The sequence below is a fragment of the Callithrix jacchus genome, chromosome 16 (genome assembly GCF_049354715.1).
Source record: "Callithrix jacchus isolate 240 chromosome 16, calJac240_pri, whole genome shotgun sequence".
In the NCBI taxonomy this organism is placed as follows: Eukaryota; Metazoa; Chordata; class Mammalia; order Primates; family Cebidae; genus Callithrix; species Callithrix jacchus.
In genome coordinates, this window is record NC_133517.1 from 97,971,927 (window position 1) to 97,994,127 (window position 22,201).

Here is a 22,201-nt window from a genome sequence, read left to right on the forward strand (position 1 = left end):
TCAAATTGGCTTAAACAATAAGGACATTTATCGTTTCACATACCGGAAAGATCAGAGGTAGATGAGGTTCCAGGATCAACACAATTAGCAGCTAAGTGGCATCATCAAGGACCCACGTTCTCTCCCTCTCTCCACTCAGCACCCGTGGCATTGGTTTAATATTGAGGCTGATGCTTTTCATGTTGGAGGATGGCTGCCTGTAGCAATCAAGCCATATGCTTCTTTAAGGACAGCAGCATAAAAAGAAAAACCTTTCCCCTAAACAGATCATACATCCTTTCTTCTCATTCCATTCTCACCCAGTAATCAACCAAAAGAATGCCTTGTCCTGATTGGCCGAGCTCGAATCCAGTCTAACCCCGGAGCTGGGACTAAGACCCCTTCCCCTGCATACTGGAGGAGGGAATGTTAGTTACATGAACAAAATCTGAGTCTAGTAAAAAGAAATAAGGGAGATGGGTGCTGAGTTGAGTACATTTGTTACTCTGTGTGTGGTTTGAGGACCAGCAGCCTCAACATCACCTTGGGCCTTGTTAGAGATGAGAAATCTTAGGGCTTATCTCAGGCTCAACAAATCAGAGTCTATTTTAACAAGAGTCCCCAGGCGACTCATGCAAATAACATTTGAGAAACATTGCTCCGTACCATACACTTGAATCCCTTTGCGGCCCTTTACCCAGCACGGAGAGCAGACGAACATCTATGTCTTCTTCCAGACCCAGGCATGAAGAATGATCTTCAGTGCCATCACTCCTGAGCTCCCATGGCATTTTGTTCCTACTTCTATTATATATCTTTATCCCACTGCATCATATTTAGTTATTTAAAATATCTAGAATCCCCAAGCACCTAGCTTAATACTTGGTACTAAAAGGTACTCAATGAGTTCCTATCCATTTGTTCAATTATTCAACAGATTTTGATTGAACACCTATACTACCTGGTGCCATTCTAGATTCTGGGGACATAACTGTTAACAAAGCAGCCAAAAATCTCTACTACACAGACTGTGAGTTCCAATCAGAGGAGTAAGGTATTTTAAGTTACATTATTTGTTATATTACATATATACTTGTAGAGTGAATGAATTAATTGAACAAATACTTACTGAGGACTTACTATATGTTGGACACTGTTATAAGCACAGAGATGAGATCCATGAACAGAAATCCCTGTCTTCTTGGGGACAGAATGATAAATAATATCATTCTGAATGATAGATAAATAAATTACGTGGCATACTAGAAAATGCTATGGAACAAACAGAACACTTTAAGGGGGAATCAAGAATGCTGGGGCCATAGAGATGAAATTTTAAATGGAGTAGTCAAGGTGGCCCTTATTGATGAGGTGACAGTTTATGTTCTAGTGGGAGGAATGAGTTTTCTGAAATGTAACTAAGAGAATAATGGTGTACTGGAAAAAGTCAGGATGTTGCATCTATCTGTGGCTCAAATATTTTTTGGAGGAAGATAAGATAACACGGTAGTGTGGGCTTGTTGGGTTGAAGCTATTGATGAATTATCCAAAGGAGAATGCCCTATAGACAAGTAAATATGTGGGGCTGGAGTCTGCTTATGAGGTCAGGGTGGATGTATTAGATTTAGGTATCATCAATATATAGAATTGTTTCACCAAAGAAAGAATAGAGAGGAAAAAAATTGGGGGCTCATGTCTGAGGCTTAGAAAATGTCCTTTATCATGGGTTAGAAGGAAGAAGATATTTTTGTATTGTCTAGAAACATCACTGGGTGATTGATTAAGGTCAGTAGTAAAACAAACAAACAAGCCAGTGAACACATTTTACATCTTATCCTTCCCCAGTCCTGATAATAGATGAAAAAGTACACTTGGGGAGGAAAATATATGAAGCATGGGCTGCCAAAACTTCAATACTTTTCCAAAAGGCTGTGATAAGCAAAAAATTCGTCATAACCATCTGTGACTAGGGGCGACAGAGGCTGTCCAGTCCACTCTGCCTAGTTCTTGCAACTTCTCCATGGAATAGGCTGGGAATATGGCACAGTCATTGAGTCAACTGTGGGTGGAGCCACAGGCCAAGTGCAGGTACTTCACTGTTCAACCCATGCAGAGGAACCAATTTTTCTTGGTGGTAACCTTGGGGATGAAATCAGGGACAGAACTCAAGCCTTGGTTGCTATTACTTTTAAGTTCTTTTCCCTCCCCTCCCCTCCCCTCCCCTCCCTTCCCCTCTCCTCCCCCTCCTCCCTGTCTTCCCCTCCCCTCCCCTCTCCTTCCCTTCCCTTGTCTTCCTTCTTTCCTTCCTCTCTCTCTCTTTCTCTTTCCCTCTTTCTCTCTTTCTTTTCTTTTCTTCTTTCTTGACAAGTCTTACTCTGTCGCCCAGGCTGAAGTGTAGTGGTGCAATCTTGACTCACTACAATGTCCACCTCCTCGGTTCTAGTGATTCTCCTGCCTCAGCCTCCCAAGTAGCTGGGACTACAGGCATGCACCACCATGCCCAGTTAATTTTTATATTTTTGGTAGAGACAGGTTTTCACCATGTAGGCCAGGCTGGTCTTGAACTCCTGACCTCAAGTGATCCACCTGCCTCAGCTTCCCAAAGTACTGAGATTACAGGCATGGGCCACCACACCCAGCTGCTATTTTCTTTTTATCCATAAAGGACCCCAATCTAAGCAATCCCAACAGTTCCTGTTCTTATCTTCCTTCCCAGTTCCTTTCTCTCTTGGCTAACCATTGCCTTTATACTGTCCCAATTCTGCCTTTATTTCATTAACACTCTCAAATATAGTCTTAGAGAGCTGTAGCAAGAAAAATCACACTGAAGTGTGAATTACCAACATTGTTAATAAAAGATAAGGCATTTACTAGAATTCACTTGTTCATCTAGTCAACAGATATTTGTTGAGTGACTATCATGAGACAAGCACTTGCTAGGTCCTGGAAATAAAGTAGCGAGTAAGTAGCAGTTCTGGCATTCGTCAAATACATAGTCCTAATTCAGAAAGAATTAGAGAGTCAGATGGGTAAAACTTACATAGTAAGAAAGTGCTAAAATAGGGATAAATTAAGGGCAATGCAGTCTTTGGGAACAGGGGTAGGAAAGGGGAGAGAGTATTCCAAGCCAGGGGGGCAATGTGCACGAAGGCCTGGAAGCAAGAATAAGGGACTAAGAAAAGGTGAGTGCACTGATGGGGAGGTAGTAGCATAGGAAAGCCTGCAGTGGTCAGCAATGGCCAGAGCATAAGGGCTTGTAAACACTATTAAGGAATCTGGACTTCATGCTGAGGGCCTTGAGGACCCAGCTAATGGTTTTAATCTGGGGATTGTCATAATCAGATCTGCATCTTAGAAAGATCACATTTGTTGCAGTTGCAGTGTGGAGAACAAATTGGAGGCAGAGACAGGTCAGGAGGTAACCACAGTCATCCTGGCAGGAGTCGACAGTGACCTGAACTATGTACTGTCAGAGGGGATGAAGATAAAGGGACAGAGTCAAGAGATAGGAAGAAGGCATTCATGATGGATTGAATGGGGTCAGAGAAGGAGAGAGAGGAGTCAAGGATGATTCCTAAGTCTCTGACTGGGATGGAAATACTCCATGATGGTATAATTGCTGGCATCCGTGACCTGGGTCTATAGCATAGATATTTTTTTGGGTGGAGTGCATGCTTGTGACACTTAAAATCACATTATGCAAACAGCTGTTTATCCCAAATATTTACCTTTGAGGATGGCTCTGGCAATCATTTTTACTTCCTGGCATAGGGAGTTCTTTTGTCATGTGAGGACCGGGAGTGTTTGTGGCCTGAGTACTTTCAGAGTCTAGTGAAGGACCACAGAGTATTTTCTAGAATTATTCAGGGTATTGGCAGTTTTCATCTGAATGATGATAACTTGAGTCCAGCCCCCTGCCCTCACATCATGAAGTCTCACTTTTATGCAATCTCGTTTCCCTCTAGATCCCATTCTTGCCACCTCCCGTTTAAAGTGGAAGCACTTGACAGCTGGAAGTCTTAACTGTGTGACATACTGAATTGAATCAGCTTTCCTTTACTACTGTTTATATCTGAGCACTGTGTATCTCTCTCATACACACACACACACACACACACACACACACACACACATACACGCGCACGCGCGCATGCGCATGCACACACACACACACACACACACAGATTTATTTAAAGATAAAGTCTGCACAACTTGACAAACTTAACAAAACTCTGGGCATCCTAAATTGCAATCCCTGCTATGTACATATTGAGAGTGCTATGCCATAGATATTTCGATGTTGTACGTCTAAAGGAGTCTACCTAAAAATCAGGAATTATCATTAAATATGTTTTATAAAAGTTCTCATTATAGTTTATAATGTAACCAAGGATGGTTAATGTTGCACGTAAGGAGTGTTAGAGCTGTAAATGAGAATACTTGACAAAGCAATGAGATTTAAAAAGAAAATAAGTGCACCTGGTCTGCCTTAAATGCTTTCTAAAAGACTCTTTCAGGAAAGTTCCTGCAAGTGAATTAAGTCTCTGTTTCTCCCGGAGCTGCCAGCACTTTCTTTAGCCAACACAACAGCTGCACCATGCGGTGCTGAGCTGCAAAAGGCGCAGCATGGCTGTGGTCACTGCCCCAGCCCTGGCAGACTGACCTTCAGAGGCTCCTAGCCGGCACATTTAACAACTGTTAGGAGGCCAGATTTTTCACTTGCGCAACAGTAGATAAACCATTTGCTTTCAAATATTCAGTCCCTATTAACTGAATAGAAGGCATCTGAAGGCGAACAGCATGGCCATCCTTCAAGTTAGGCCTCCTGGTTACTGGCATTGATAACCATGCTCAAGGCTGAGATGATAAAATGGTATCGTTCTTCAATTCAAGGACAAACACGACACCAAGCTGACTGGTGTTTTAGAAGATGTATTTTTAACAAAATAATGGTTTATCTGTACATCTGTGCTTTCAGATAATGGATTGTCTTGAACCCTGGCCAAAACTCCTGAAGGGTTTCATATCTCTGGAATTAGAAAAAGATATAGTTTTATAGGTGTTTTCTTTTCTTCCTCAAGGGATTCTTGTTGCTGAATTATGTGCCTACCAAGGCCTGTGGTGGAAGAGGGTAGGTTTGTGAATTAGAGAGGTCCAGTGAAAACTTCTATTTATGTGACCCCTGATGGCTGATGGGAGTGATTGGTAAACCTAGACAATTTTTCTTAAAGGCTAATTTCCTTCCAATAACAGAGTAGCGCATTGATGCCTGGTCTGGTTGGTGTTTCCTGAGATTCTATCACTGCTTGCTGTCACATAGACAAGGTACATAGAAAAGTAAATACATGGGTCTACATTCATTAAGGTATCCTCCCGATATTGTCATTAAAAGCTGTTGTGGCTATTGGCTGGCCCATTTTGACTGCCTGTCTTAGGCTACAAAGACATGAACAAAAGGGAGGGTGGGAATTCTTGCTTTGGGGATTATACCTTTACCAATGCGGAGAAAATGAAAAGGTAGAAAGCTGTGGAGAAATTGGGATGAATCAGAATCATGTTGGCTTCTTTGTTCCTTGCCAAGCCCATGTATCCCATTTTATTCCAGCAAGGGCCAGAGCACTGGAGTGGGATTCAGGACAACTGGGTACTTTGTCCCAGTACTACCATGGACTCACTGGGAGACTGCACAAATTGATTCCCTCTAAGTGTAAATTTCCTCAGTGGGAAAATGAAAATGCTGCACCAGGCAGTGCCAGTTTTTGGATCACCCAGAACTAGTTGCTTTGCCTTTTACTCTTCCTCACACTGCTAGAGATGGCTGGGGTCTTCTCCTTAAAGATACTGCTAGTTCAAAGCTTGCAGAAATCGGTAAACGTCTGCCTGTTTTTCCAATAGATTTGTAATTGACCATGTAGGAAATTTCCATCAGCAGTTCTTAAAATGTAATCCAGAACTGGTGGAAGTTGTTAGCAATGCATATTCTTCAGACCCCCTTCAGATCTGCCAAATCTGAGATTGTGAAGGTGTGGTTCAACAATCTGTATTTAATAAGCCTTGAATTCAGGTGATTCTGACTCATGCTAATATTTGAGACCACTGGTCTAAATGAAGTACAATGCATTCGATGAGGCTAAAAAGCATTGGACTCTTGTTCTATTATGTCTTGCTGATCTTGGTCACAGTTGGTATTTTTATCTTTTAAAACATGCCCAAGGACACCTGAGATAAGATGAAATTTGAAACGAGCTGAGTCAACTCTGCAGGTCAAAAGCTTGTCACATTTAAACATTTCTGCTTTTTTTGGTGGGGGACTATTACAGAATGGTAAAATATAGCCCCAGGCCTGAGCAAAGAGAATTTTGGGAAATGTAGTTTATTTATTCATTATAGGGGTGCTTTGTAAAGGGGAGGGAGGGTTCTGGGAACCATCTCCCTGGGGAGGTCTGAAGTTTTCCAGGGCACCCCAGACTTGGCTGAAAGACAGCCATTTCTGCCGGCACTGGCAGCAGCTCTCTGTAAAAGCCCGTGCATTTTATCTTTGCGTGTTTGTTTTTTCTGCCTGTTGAACACTGGCTCTCATACCATCTTGTTCTGTAATTCAAAACTGACTTTTTAATTAGGTCTGAAAAGGAATGGTTTCCAGGCAATTCCTTTACAAAACTGGTAAGGACAGTTGCATTTGCTTTGACTTGTTTTGATGTAATTTGTCTGAGAGGGCTGCAGGGTCGCTCTGTTTTAAGTTATATTGGGCTGGCCTCTCCCCTGTGTTTGTTGTGGGAGGGGAGGCGGGCTGAATTCTGCTCTTGGGAACTTCGTGGGGATGAGCAGAAGATGCTGGCAGACTTTTCTGTTTCATTTTTAGAGAGTAAACTGAATTGCTTCATGTGTTCAAGTCCACCTGGCTCAAGTTTAGCCATTGGCCAGAGGAAAATCTTAACCAGCTAAATTACAGGGGCCATGGGGCCTGCTAAGAGAGCAGACTGAAAACAGTGACTGAGGTGCTAGTCCAAAAGTTCCCTTCTCAGGTTCTATCTAACTGAGACTGGAGACATTCTAGTTAATTTGCATACCTGAAAATTGGGATTCAAATCTAACTTCTCAATTGAGAAAATTATTATTGCGTTTTTAAATTCTTTTTTGCTTTAACACCCAGGTGTGGGACCCTCAGGAGGCCTGAAAATCAAGGATGAAGTTGCTACCAGAGCAACCCCACTTTGTTTTGGTCATTTACACTTTTATTTAAGAATTACTTTAGAAAAAATGTTCCACTGCTTTACAAAGTTTGAAAATCATTGATTTAGACTGGGAGTGTCCGGCCAACCTTGGCCTTAGGAATCAGGATTGTCTACTCCCTCCTAGTCCACAGAGCAAGGCTCAGACACCTGCGGCTCTGGGACCACTCTTCCTCAGCCCCTGTGCTATTTGATTTTTTTCCAATGGCGTGGACTTTACTTATTTATTTATTTTTGAGATAGAGTCTCACTCTGTTGTCCAGGCTGGAGGACAACGGTGCGATCTCAGCTCACTGCATCCTCCACCTCCCGGCTTCAAGCGATTCTCCTGCCTCAGCTTCCCAAGTAGCTGGGGTTACAGGCACAAACCACTATGCCTGGCTAATTTTTGTACTTTTAGTAGAGACGGGGTTTCACCATGTTGGCCAGGCTGGTCTCGAGCTCCTGACCTCAAGTGATTCACTCACCTTGGCCTCCCAAGTGCTGGCATTACAGGCATGAGCCACTGCACCTGGCCCCCAATAGTTCAGACTTTAGATCCACCTCTAGCCCCACATTCAGCCATTCCTCTGCTTCTCCCCTAGCATGTAAATACTCACTCAGGTCTCCAACTGTCTGGCATCTAGTCACATCACTAAGCACCTGCTTCAAAGACAGAAAGGCCAGAGAATGCCTTGAGCCATATGTTCTCCATAACTGCTTGGCTTTGTGGTACTTTGTGCAGGCCTACATAACAGGTCTTCTTAGTGGCCTTGTCCAGAATGGAGTCATCCCTGCTGTCTGCTCCTTGCTCTGGGGTCATCTCTAATACTACAGTTTCACAAGAAGTCTACTATAAATAGTTCTCTCATGTACATCTATTTTCTAGTTTCTATATTTTTACAGTCATTCAGTCTCTATGGTCTCATACTGGGGTGTGTGTATGTGTACACTTTCATTTTACTCCATTTAGTGGGATTTCAGAAGTAAATGAAGGCAAACATATATGCTGAATGTTGTTTTACTAGAAATAACTTACACTCCTTAAAAGATGTTTTTATTTTGAAGCCATTCTAGATTCACAGAAAGTTGCAAACATACAGGTTGAGTATTCCTTATCCAAAATGCTTGGGACCAGAAGTGTTTTGGATTTCAGATTTTGGAATATTTCATTATACTTACCAGTTGAGCATCCCTAATCAAAAAAATCTGAACTCCGAATGACTGAATGAGTATTTTCTTTGAGCACCATTTTAGCACTTGAAAAATTTCAGATTTTGACTTGGGGGAAAATGGATGGTTGTCTCTGTACTGAACATGGACAGATCTTTTTTTGGTCATTATTCCCTACGCAATATACTGTAACAACTATTACATGGCATTTACATTGTATTAGGTATTATGAGTAACCCAAAGATGATTTTTGTTTTTGAGATGAAGACTTGCTCTGTCGCCCAGGCTGGAGTACAGTGGTGAGATCTCGGTTCACTGCAACCTCCGCCTCCCAGTTCAAGCCATTCTCCTGTTTCAGCCTCCGGAGTAGCTGGGATTACAGGTGTGCACCACTATGCCTGGCTAATTTTTGTATTTTTAGTAGAGACAGGGTTTCGCCATGTTGGCCAGAGTGGTCTCAAACACCTAACCTCAGGTAATCCACCCACCTCAGTCTCCCAAAGTGCTGGGATTATAGGCATGAGCCACCATGCCTGGCCCAAAAGATGATCTTAAGTATTCAGGAGGATGTGTATAGGTTATATGCAAATACTCCACCATTATGTATAAGGGACTTAAGCATTTGTGGATTTTAGGGAGTCCTGGAACCAATCTCTTATGGATAATGACAAATGACTGTTCTCTCTTTTTCTGAGCACAATATTCTTTAAAGTTTTTAAATTACAAAAGTAGTATAACAGTGTTGAAATATCTAAAGAAAAAGTTAATGTGTATTTCTTTACTCCCAGGGTAACCACTTGTAACAGTTTAGCATGTGTACGCCCTCATTTCTTTCCATATTATCTTAATGCTGCATGTGAATAATTGGCCTAAACCATCCCTTACTGATGAGCCTTTATATTGCTTAAATTGTTTTGCTCTTATAAATATATTGCATTGAACATTTGTTTTTATACGTTTCAAATTTTGAGCATTTCAGATTTCAGGTTTTCAGATTAGGGTTGCTCAACGTGTCATGTGGAGGTTTCATGTATACTTCACCCAGATTTCACCAATGCCAAAATCTTACTCAACTCCAGTACAGGATCAGAATTAGGAAGTTGACATTGGTACAATTCAGATCTTATTGATTTCACCAATTTTAGATGTAGTTGCGTGTATGTGTGCATAATTCTGCACAATTTTATCTAGTGTAGGCATGTGTAACCACCACCACAATCAAGATACAGAGCTGTTCTACCACAAAGATTCATTATGCTACTATCTTATAGTCATGCCTTTCCCGCCTTCTTACTCCCAACTTCTGGAAATCACAAGCTGTTCTCTATCTCTATAATTTGGTCGTTTAGAGAATGTTATATAAGTGGAATCACACAATATGTATTTGATATTGGCTTTTTCCCCACTTAGCATAATTCCCTTGACATCCACTGGAGGTGTTGTGGGTATCAATAACTTGTTCCTTTTTACTGCTGAGTCATATTCCATGATATAGCTGTTCCACATTCTAATCTTTTGCCCAACTGAGGGACATTTGAAGTGTTTCCAATTTTTAGCTGTTACAAATAAATGCAATGCTTTTCTAATAAATAAAAACCCAAATCATAAAATTCTAAGAAATTACACAAATGTTGAATTTGACACCATTTTTGCACTTTTCAAAGAAAGGGAAAAGTTTGGCTTCAACATTGTTAGTGATTGGCAAGTCCTTGGTCTGAAGCCTCCTTTACTCACCATGAAACATAAACTATGCTCTCTTGAAATCAGTGCACATCTGTGCTGTGGCAAGGAAGCAGGCCTGGTCTTGGCTCAGTTAATTACCCAGTGATTTTATACTCCTGGTAAGACCAGACTCTGGTATGTAATGAGAAGTTTGTTCAAGTCCCTAAGGCCATTCTCCGTAATAATGTGGCCATTTACAATGAGTTATAGGTGATTTCGCTAACACATTCTACATTGTTAATAGGGTAGTTCATTTGTTTGCAATTTATTTAATCTTTTTTACAAAGCCAGGCCCAACCACAGGGAAGATAGTATTGCAGTGTTCTTTGAGTTTTTAGGCAAAACAATTCTCTTAACAATGGTTTCCAGCATCATAAAATGTTTTAAAGGAATTTATTTATTCATTTGTTTAATAAATAAGTATTCATTGAACACATAATATGTGCTAGACACTATTTTAGGTACCAGGAATATAATGGTGACCAAAGCAACCCGACATGGTTACTACCCTCATGAAGCTTATATTCTAATGGGGGAGACAAATTAATCAAATAATCACAAGGAGAAATGTGAAGTTACAACTGGAACACATTCTATACAGGAGAGATGCTATGAAATTGTATAATGACCTGATTATTTCCCAAAAGCCCGACCTCCTAATGCTATCATCTTGGGTGTTCAGATTTCAACATATTAATTTTGAGGGGACATAAGCATTCAGTCCATTGCAATCCTGAACCAGAAAAAGAAAATTAAGGGGACAGTTGACAAAATTTAAATAAGATCTGTAGGATAAGCTATTGTATTCTTAATTCCTTAGTTTTGATAAATTATGCTGATGTACCAAGTTATATTTGGGGAATCTGGGAATTCTTTATACCATATTTACAACTTTGTAAAAAGTCTGAGATTACTTCCAAATGGGAATTTTTATTTAAAAAAATTAAAATGAAGATTAAAAAGGGGGCTCCCCATGTAAGTGCCCAGGGCAATAAATAAAAATAGACTCACATCTTAGAATATCATCATGAAGTTTTAGAACACCACAGGTAAAGAAATATCCTGAAGGCTTTCAGAGAGGGGAAAAAATAGATCACATACATAATTATGAAAATCCTATGGGCACAAAACTTATCAATGGCGTTATTGAAAACTACAAGTCACAGCAAAATAGTCTTGGTGGTAAGGGCTCGGTGACCTCATTCCTTACAGTAGCTAATAAGTGCTATCTTGGAAGATGTCCTTACTGTGTCCACGTTGGCTGTGTGGAACTTACAGGATGTAGTAGTAGTACACCTTGGGGAACTCCTGCTCTTCTTAGAATGACTCCCTTCGCTCTTCCCTCCCTGTTCCCAACATGCTAAGGTCACCCCCCAGAAACCCTATTTATATGTGACTCTGCCCCTCTGGCTTCAGTGGATGGAATTAAGTAGTGAATTTTTTATTCTAAATAGGCCATTCAATGTCCCTTCTTCAGGAATTTGGAAAAAGGATGGAGATGTCTCTCTGAGCTAGACTCGTCAGTGGAGGAAATGTTACAACTCATGGACCGTGGCGTTACCATCTGCCTTAGGAACAGAGCAGCCCCTCTGTCTTCAAGAAAAAAGACTAGAGCACCGGGAGAAGAAAACAGAAGCAAGATGGGTAAAGAAATGCCTGGTTGCAGTCCCTCCTGAGACCAGGCAGCAGTTTTGGTATTGAATTTCTTTTGATGTTTATTGTCCTAAAAATAAATTCCTCTTTTTATTTATCTTAAATTGATGTGTTACTTGGAACCAAATGACTTAAGTAATAGAGAAGAGTGTTTGGATTTCCAAATATCTTAGCCCAAGAGAGTGATTTAGATAGTTTCGATGAAATTTTATAATATGCTGTACTTTCTGGCAGACCAGACTAATCCATAAGGGATGTGATGAATGGTGGAGAATGACCTCATCAAGTCCCAGTGAATGTACATTGTTGGGTAGTTTCCAAACTGGATGGTTAATCACCAGCATTGCCTGGAGGCGCTTTTTAAAAATGCAGATTCTGGACTCCCTCTCACCCTTAGCTATGGAAGGAAAACAGTAAAGGGAAAAGGGGGGATAAATTAGTTTTGCGTAAGGGTGCCTGGATACTTTTGAGAGATTCCATGTTAGATATTCAACTTTCTTTCAATACTTTCTCAAACAAAACAAAACAAAACCCTTGCTGATAATGTGCTTGTGCTTATCATAGCCATTTTCTCACTTTGCAAAGAAAGATAGACCCATAACCATCCCAAATCATGCTGGCCTTGGGTATGAGAACTCCCAGGACACCAAAGAGAAGGCTCCTACAATGATGTGGTTCCCACACAGGGCTTAGAAAACCCTTATTTAGAAAACTTTATTTCTGAGAGTAAAAGCAGCATTCGCATTAGAAATAGGCATTTTGGCTTTGAGATATGTGGTTGACGGTGATGGTAGGAGTAATGATAATTGTTGTTTAACATCTTTCATCTTTAATCTGAGCAGCCCTTTCCTAGTGGTTCCTCTAAATAAGGCGGCTGTTAAAGAATGCATTACCTGGTGAGGAAAAGAAGAGGATATTGGGCTGGGTGTGATGGCTCTCGCCTGTAATCCCAGCACTTTGGGAGGCCGAGGTGGGTGGATCACCTGAGGTCAGGAGTTTGAGACCAGCCTGACCAACATGGTGAAACCCCATCTCTACTAAAAATACAAAAACTAGCCGGGCGTGGGGCACGCACCTATAATCCCAGCTACTTGAGGCTGAGGGCAGGAGAATGGCTTGAACCTGGGACACAGAGGTGGCAGTGAGCCAAGACTGCACCATTGCATTCCAGCCTGGGCAACAGAGCAAGACTCCACTGCAAAAAAAAAAAAACGATATTGGTATGAAAAAGTGAATGCCAATATATTTAAATATTGATTTTTTTTTACCTCTCCAATTACTTATTCCTAAAATCAATTAGAAAGGAACCCATAATCATGTACACCTACTACGTACCCACAAAAATTAAAAATAAAAAAAGTTTATAAAGGAAAGGGAAGCAACTATGAATAGCCAAAGAGTACAGGTGAATAATTCTGATTATTTGAAATGTTTTTCATGAGTACCTAATTTTTTAGGAATAAGCCATAGATAAATTTTTTATGTATTTGGATTTGCTATATATTATTATATAAATATAGTTAAAATTGATTATCAAATTATATCATGAAATATTTATTTCAAATATGGTCAGTTCTCTTCTTTAAAAATGTATTTTGAATAGAAAAACAATTTTTTTAGAGGCAGGGTCTTGCTCTGCCACCCAGGCTGAAGTGCAGTGGCATGATACTAGCTCACTGTGGCCTCAACCTCCTGGCCTCAAGCCTCTGGCCTTCTCCCTCCTTGGTGTAATTCTCATTTTCGTTCATTAAATTTTGCATATTTTTTTCTTCTGATAACCAAGAAATAACATGCTAGCTTCTGGAATTTTTTTTTTTTTTTTGCAATGCATACACTTTTCTTTCATTAATTCATAGGGAAATTTTGATCATGATTTAAACAAAATTATAGAGTTTGATATTTTTTAAATTAACAGACTTCTGGAGCAATTTTAGGTTTAAAGAAAAAAATGACTGAAAAGTACAGAGAGTTCCCATATATCTCCTTGCCTCTTCCTCGGCCCCCGAAGTTTCCCTGATTATTAATATCTTGCATTAGTATGGTACGTTTGTTATAATTGATGAGCCAATTTTGATTCATTATTATTAACTAAAGTCCACAGTTTACATTAGGGTTAATTCTTTGTGTAATGTATTCTATGGGTTTTTACAAATGTATAATGACATATACCCACCATAACAGTATCAGACAGAAGAGTTTTACTGCTCTGAAATGCTCGTGTGGTCCACCTGTTCTTCCATCTCTTCCCCACAACTTCAGAAACAACTCACCTTTTACTGTCTGCATAGTTTTGCCTTTTCCGGAATGTCATATAGTTGGAATCATATAGTATGTAGCCTTTTGCGGTCGGCTTCTTTCACTTAGTAATATGCACTAAAGGATCCTCTGTGTCTTTTCATGGATTGATAACTCACTACATGCTAGTGCTGAATAATATCCATTGTATGGATGTACTACAGCTTGTCTACCCATTAACCTGTTGAAGGAAATTGTCGTCGTGTTCAAGTTTTAGCAATTACAAATGAAGCTGCTATGTTTATTATTAATTAAATAATAATATGCTATATGTTATTGGCATAAATATGTTATTTATTTATTAACTAAACATTCATATGCAGGTTTTGGGGTAGACATAAGTTTGAGTGATACCAAGGAGCCAAACTGTTGCTGCATGATTAAGAGTGTTTAATTTTACGAAAAACTGCCAAACTGAACGTTCACGCTGGCTCTATCATTTGCAGTGAATTGAAGGTTTTGTTGCTCCACATTCTCATCAGCATTTTGTGTTGTCAGTGTTTTCCATTTTAGCTATTCAAATAGGTGTGTAGTAGTTACTAATTTTTGTTTTGATTTGTAATTCCCTAATAACATATGATGTTGAACTTCTTTTCATATGCTTACTTCAGTCTGTATATCTTTGGTGAAGTGAGGTCTTTTCAGGTCTTGCCTATCCTTTATCAGATAATGCAAATATTTTCTCCCAGTCTGTGGCTTGTCTTTTTATTTTCATAATGGAGTTTGATTTTTATTCTTGATTCTTATCCTTTCCCAAAAAATGAACACCAGAGTTCAATTAAAATAAAATTTTCAGAAGAATATTATGCCTTTTATGATACCTCTAACTTTACAAATAACCTAAAAATTTAGTCACACATTCTATTACATTTTTACAAGGTATCAGTTTAGTGCAAAAGTAATTGCAGTTTTTGCATTGTTGAAATTTGCCATTTGATATTGGAATACATTCTTAAATAAATGTGGTTATGTTATATATCATTTTAAAGCACATTTCTCACTTCTTTTTTGCTGATGACTTATTACTTGCTGCTTATTTTATATTAATTTTGTTTTATTTATCTATTTATTTATTTTTTTTTTTGAGATGGAGGCTCGCTCTGTCACCTAGGCCAGAGGGCAGTGATGCAATTTTGGCTCACTACAACCTCCGTCTTTTAGGTTCAAGCAATTCTCCTGCTTCAGCCACCCAAATAGCTGGGATTACAGAGGATATGCATAAGTTATATGAAAATGCTATGACATTTCATATTAGGGACTTGAGTATCTGTGGATTTTGGTATATGAGCATGCTTACACAAATACACCAATTTACGGCTGGGTGCTGTGGCTCACACCTGTAATCCTAGCTACTTGGGGGGCTGAGACAGGAGAATCCCTTGAACCCAGGAGGCGGAGGTTTCAGTGAGCTGAAATCATGCCATTGCACTCCAGCCTGGGCGACAGAGCAAGACTCCATCTCAAAAACAATTTAAAAAAAACAAAAAACAAAAAAAACACCAATTTGAAATAGCCCTCTTTCTAAAAGAATTCTTTATCAATGGATTTTGGCCAGGCTTGGTAGCTCACCCCTGTAATCCCAGCACTTTGGGAGGCCGAGGTGGATAGATCACTTGAGCCCAGGAGTTCGAGACCAGCCTCGAACGTTGTTTGGGTGAAACCCATACAAAGATTAGCTGGGCATAGTGGCTCACACCTGTAATCCCCGCTCCTCAGGAGGCTGAGACAAGACTCACTTGAGCCAGGGAGGCAGAGTTTGCAGTAAGCTGAGATCATACCACTGCACTCCAAGAAGTCTTTTTTTTTTTTTTTTTTTTTTTGCAACAAATTTGGTTGTGATTTACTAACACCAGTTTGAGCAGGTCAGTTCATCCAGACCTCTGGGGCCCATTTCTTTATTTGTAAAATTGGACGAGCGACTATTTCTTTTAGGTTTCCTCAATCTCTATAATTCTTTTATTTTATTATTGTCTTAAAAGTGTCTGGAAAACATTTTTAAAGTACTATATAATAATTATTTCAATATTTTTTCAAGTTTTTTCCCCCACAAAACATGGAATGACTGAATTTATTAATATATTGCTGCTAAATTTTTTTAAGTGAGCCTAAGAGTGAAAAGTCTAAATAATCAGTTGAAGGCATTTTTTCCAACACCTTAAGCTTTGGAGTTTGAAAAGTAGACTGTACAGTCTCCTGAGCTAGAACAGAGACCATCTGGAGGCTGTCAACCTGCCTATTATTTTAAATTCCAGACTCACAAAGAGTTGCAAGTGCTGACCAATACTTCTTTGTTATCAAAACGCCCGTTTGTATTGTCATTACATAGCCTAGATAAACCTTAAAAGACCTGTTTACTTTGAATCTTTAGTTATATGGTAATGCATATTGTTTTTAAAATCTTTTGGAACAGATGTTATAATTCAGAATCACAGTTATCTGTCTAATCGTTCTAGCTAACAAAGCTTGCAAAGTGTGTAACAAATTCTTAGATAACACTGCAAGGCTATGTTAGCGTTTTAACAGAATAGCCAGGATCTTTTTGTTCTAGGCGGTACAAAAGTTCCTTTATCTTTTCTGCAAGGAGTTGGCAGTTTACTCAAGGGCATTTCTAGCTTTTCCATATGCAAACTTACAAGCACATTGCCTACATTTACTCTTTTGACCTGCACAGCAGTTCTCAGCGATAGACAGGGGTGCCGAAACAGTGAGACTGAGGCTTTCTCACTTTTGCACAGCTCCTTAGAGACAATTAAGCAACAAGTTTATTGAGCCCTACTAGGAGCAAGTCATTGTTCCAGTCCTAGAAGTCATCTATAATATCCTGGCCTCAAGAGACTTTCCTCTAGTCCCGGGCAGGAGAACAAAGCTTTGTGGAGCCACAGTGTAGTAGAGTGTTCCCGTGGACCTTCCCAATACAAACGCCTCTCTGCCTCTCTTGCCTATGCCTTTGGTTTATTATTCCTGGGCACTACTTGGCTTGTTAGCTTCTCAAATAGCAGCCAGAGATCTTTGATTTCTGACTCTAGGGCAGACTCCAAATTCTGGAATTTAGGGATATTTCTCCTGAATACAATAATGTGGTAGCTGGATCCATTGAGAGATTAATTTCTCTTAGGTTTCTTATAGTAAGAAAACATGAAAACAATAAGTAGAATTTTTTCCTATTGGTCTTTGACCCCACTCTTCCAAGCAGTCAAGTGAGCCTGCTTTTGTTCTCTAGTGGAATTAAAAGACTTTTCCTTACCCAACCTCTCAAGCCCTAGGTTCCTAAAGGTGCTGGATTATCCAAGAAGCAGAGGGATCTCAAAGGCTGAAGGGGGCTAAGTGGACCAGCTGCTCCCAGGTTGTACCCCAGACGGGACTGGACATTTGATGGGAATGGGGAGCACTGGTGTTGGGGGACCAGACTGAACACCAAGAACCATTGCCTTTGGTGTCACAATGGAAATTTTCTATGACTCTGCTTGATACTGAGTGTAGTGGAGAGAATAGCGTCCTTCACCTTTGAACTGACCCTGCAGGTTTGGCCAATAAGCATCTGCTACTGTGATGGCCTGAGAAATAAAGCCTCTTTTACTATTTTTTGGGAACCACATTATCCTACCCCTATCTCTGCTGTTATCCAAAGGAGGTCCAACTCATACTCATCATCGAAAACTCACACTCATCATCATGGTGATGACGTACCATGCACTGAGATACACCATATACCTGGCACACTGTTTACTTAGCAGGACAGTTTGTGAAAATTTTCACGTGGCAGAATAACTTGATTACAGAGTTAACTGTATCTTGTGTTCAAGGCTGTAGGCTCATCAGCAAAGAATGAGAGGAATTTTTCCAGATCTCTTCCAACAAAGAAGCCTAGGCACTGTGTTCTGAAACCTAGATGTCTTTTGACCTCTGGGAAGAATGAAATGGTGTTAATTTATAAAGGTCTAAATCACAGGTGGAAACTTGAAGGACTGAGCTTCTGGATTTTATTTGGACTGAAAATGTTTTAAGATAATTTGAATTAGATACTTGCATTTAAAAACAGGAGTTTTCATATAAAAACCACAAAATTTCCAGTATCTCTTTAAAAATCAGAAGATTTGATAACATTCAGCCTTACTTCTTTGAGACAACAGGCAGTTGGGGATGAGTTGGAGCTCCACTCAAGACAAGAATGCTCCTTCCAGTTTGCCACAGTACCCAGGATGCCTGAACATCTTCTATGGTATCAACAGCATATTTTCTGCCTGGCTTATATAGATATTTCCATTTTTGATCTCTGGTCTGAGTCTATTGATGGGAAAAGAACTGAATATTTCTACTGCATTATTGAGGAAGATTGGCTCAATCTCAGAAGTGACTTCCTCAAATCTGGACAAAGGAATAGGATCTGGGACCTATCCATTGATGCTATATGAGTTTCAAGCCTTCCAATTATTTATTCAGAAAAATATGTAGTGCACACACTCATTGGGTAATGGATAGTTGTCATGTATCACTTCAAAATAAAAATTGGATCATGTTGTTTACAACTTGCATTTTAAATTTACTGAATATATTTAAAAATTATAAATAAGGGCCAGGTGTGGTGGCTCATGCCTATAATCCCAGCTCTTTGGGAGGCTAGGGTGAGGGGATTGCTTGAGGCTAGAAATTTGAGAACAGCCTGGGCAATATAATGAGACCCCATCTCTACAAAAAAAAAAAAAGAAAAATAGCAGGATGTGATGGGTGTGCAGGTGTAGTCCAAGCTATTGGGGAGGCTGAGGTGAGAGGATTGCTTGAGACCAGGAGTTCAAGAAAGACTGCAGTGAACTATGATCATACCACTACATTCCAGCCTGGGTGACAGAGGGAGACTTTGTCTCAAAAAAAAAAAAAAAAAAAAAAAAAAAAAAAAAATATATATATATATATATATATATATATATATATATATATATATATAAACATCTTAATGGATAGCACAGATGGGTTCCTATGTAACCCATATGTGTGCATGGATACACGCACACACACACACATATGGATTATATAGGAAACAATGAAGCAAGACTGTCTATTTGAGTTAGCCAATCTTGCTGTATTAGTTTCCTGTGGATGCTGTAACAAATTATTACAAGCTTGGTGGCTTAAAACAACAGGAGTTTATTCTTTCCTAGTTTTGGAGGCCAAAAGTCTGACATAAAGGACAGTGCTCACTCTGAAGACTCTAGGGGAAAATCCTCCCTTGCCTCTCCCAGCTTTGGTGGCATCCCTTAGCTATGGCTGCATAACTCTAATCTCTACCTCTGTCTTCATATGGCCTTATTTTCTGTGTTTCTCAAATCTCCTTCTGCCATTCTCTTTAAGGACACCTATCATTGAATTTAAGGCCTGCCCATATTATTCAGGATGATTACACCTAGAGATTCTTTTTTATTTTATTTATTTATTTTTTGAGACAGGGTCTCACTTTGTCACCCAGGCTGGAGTGCAGTGGCATGATTTCCACTCATTGTAACCTCCACCTCCTGGGCTCAAGAGATACTCATGCCTCAGCCTCCTGAGTAGCTGAGATTACAAGTATGAGCCATCACACCCAGCTAATTTTTGTATTTTTGGTAGAGATTGGTTTTCACCACATTGGCTAGGCTGGTCTTGAACTCCTGGGCTAGAGTGATCTGCCGTAGGCCTCCTAAAGTGCTGGGATTACAGGTAAGAGCCACCAGACCCAGCATGAGATTCTTAATGATATCAGCAAAAAATCCTTTTATTTTATTTTTTTCCTTCCTTCCTTCCTTCCTTCCTTCCTTCCTTCCTTCCTTCCTTCCTTCCTTCCCTCCTTCTTTCCTCTCTCTCTCTCTTTCTTTCTCTCTTGCTTTCTTTCATCAAGGTCTCACTCTGTCAGGCAAACTCAGGTGCAGTGGAATGATCACAGCTCACTACAGCCTTGACCTCCCAGGTTTAGGCCATCCTCCACCTCAGCCTCTTGAGTAGCTGGGACCACAAGTGTGTGCCACCACAGCTATCTTTTTTTTTTTTTAATTTTTAGTAGAGATGAAGTCTTACTATGTTGCCCAGGCTGGTCTCAAACTCCTGAGCTCAAGCCATCCACAGCCCTGGCCTCCCAAAGTGCTGGGATTTACAGGCACAAGCCACTGCACTAGATCCTGTTTTCTAAATAAGGTCATGTTCACAAGTTCCAAGTGGACATATCTTTTTGGAGGGCTCTGCTGAGACTTGCCTACCATTTCAAAGAATGATGCCTGTCTCTGAGCACCACACATAGCCTCACTATACTTCATTAAATTATTTTCTTCTTAAAAATTATTTTTTAAAGGAGTGATTGATTTAAATTTCCAGGTCTTTTTATCACATGGCTGTATGGTAGGCAGAACTGAGCTATGACAGAACTCACTGAGTGGCTCCAGCGGGGATGGGGGATATACGGTAACAAATGGTCCACACACCTAAGAAACATGCACTGTTGCATGTTTGCATGCAAACATGCTCCCTGAGCTTTGCTATCCAGAGGAAGTGGTGGTGAAATTGTAGCAATAAGGTTAATGACCTTTCTCCCTAGGCTGTGGGATTTGGATTACAAAACTCAACTGAGGCTTCTTTGAGAATTGAATAGCTTCCAATCATGCACTGTCCAAGATTTCTACAAAGTTGACTTCAACAAAAGATATTTTGTTTGGCAGACAATAAAGAGGTGTTTTTGTTTTTACAGTTTTATTTATTCTGCCTCCAGGATTATACATTGAAGGTATAGGTGTTGTTGGCACTTGCTCCCTTTCATATTTCAGGAGTCACCCTGACTATCTAAAAGCTGGATTTAAAAAATTATTCAGATTGGTGGAACATCTAGAGCCTTCACTGTGGATGAGGCTGTGTGTGGTGCTCAGGGACAGGCATCATTCTTTGAAATGGTAGGCAAGTCTCAGCAGAGCCCCTAAAGAGAGTATTCCTGCACTGTCAAAAGAGTTACCATAAATGGGAATATTATAATAGTAGCTAACCTTTAGCAGGGGCTTATGATAGGCCTGGCTCAGTCCTAGGCTCTGGCATGTGCTGCATTTATTCTCTCATTTAAACTGTAATAACCCTATGAAACATAAACTATTATTATTTCCATTTCAGAAATGAGAAAACCAGTGCATGGAGAGGTTAAATTCTTGCCCAAGGTTGGGAAGCAAGGAAGCTGAGCTACAAACCAGTTAGAGTAGCTCCAGAGACTGTGCTCATAACCACTTTGTAATCTGCATCTTCTGATCCATTTCTGACAAAATTGTGCAGTGGGTGAGGCTGTCTCCAGTGTTTTTCCATGCCCTCACCCCTTTGCTTTTTCCTTTCTGAGGTAGGGTGGCATAGAAAGCATATGGATGTTTTAGTCAATCTAACCCAGCTATGTGAGCCTAGACAGGTTAGATAAACTTCCTGAGCCTCAGTTTCTCCATTAAAAAATTATTTTTTCAAGACATGGTTTCACTCCTATTGCTCAGGCTGGAGTGCAGTGGTGCGATCTCCGTTCACTGAAACCTCTGCCTCCCAGGCTTAAGTGAGCCTCTCACCCTACCCTCCTGTACCTGGGACTACAGGCATGCCCCACCACACCCAACTGATTTTTGATTTTTTGTATAGGTGGGGTTTCACCATGTTGCCCAGGCTGGTCTCCAACTCCTGGGCTCAAGCAATCTACCCGAATAGGCCTCCCAAAGTGCTGGGATTACAGGCGTGAGCCACTGTGCCAGGCCAGTCTCCCCATTTTGAAATGATAATTATAATGACAACTTCATAGGATGGTCCTGTGGATTAAATAATACAGTGTGGTGGATGTTGCGGTGTGCGGTCCAGATCACCCTTTTAGGATCAAGGCACTCTTCCCTGGCTCCCCTCCTGCCAAGAGAATTATCTGTTAACAGTTTGCAACTGAGCCTCGGCCAGAAATTGCCTTCAGCTGAAGGTATTCAGTCCAAAATTATGCCCCTCCCCAGGGGCATCTGGCATCTACTGACTTATCAATTGTGTGTGGGAAGAGCATGAAGTTCCACTCCCTTACTTCAACTTAGGACACCTATGAAGGACCACCCCAGTTCTAGCAGCTTCCTGTAGAAGGATTGGTTGAAACCTCTACTGCAACTATTCCTTCATTTTTTCCTCTGCCCAATCCCATTTCCTTCAGTCCTCTC

The 22,201-nt window shown here is 40.3% G+C and overlaps 1 long non-coding RNA gene across 1 annotated transcript in view; it reads left to right on the forward strand.

The window, feature by feature from the left end:
• LOC128929840 (uncharacterized) overlaps window positions 1-22,201 on the forward strand; it is an 83,053-nt gene that overhangs the window by 55,122 nt on the left and 5,730 nt on the right. The window contains exon 2 of the long non-coding RNA XR_013528201.1: window positions 11,563-11,779. This is a non-coding gene — a long non-coding RNA (uncharacterized LOC128929840). The remainder of the gene's footprint in view (window positions 1-11,562; window positions 11,780-22,201) is intronic.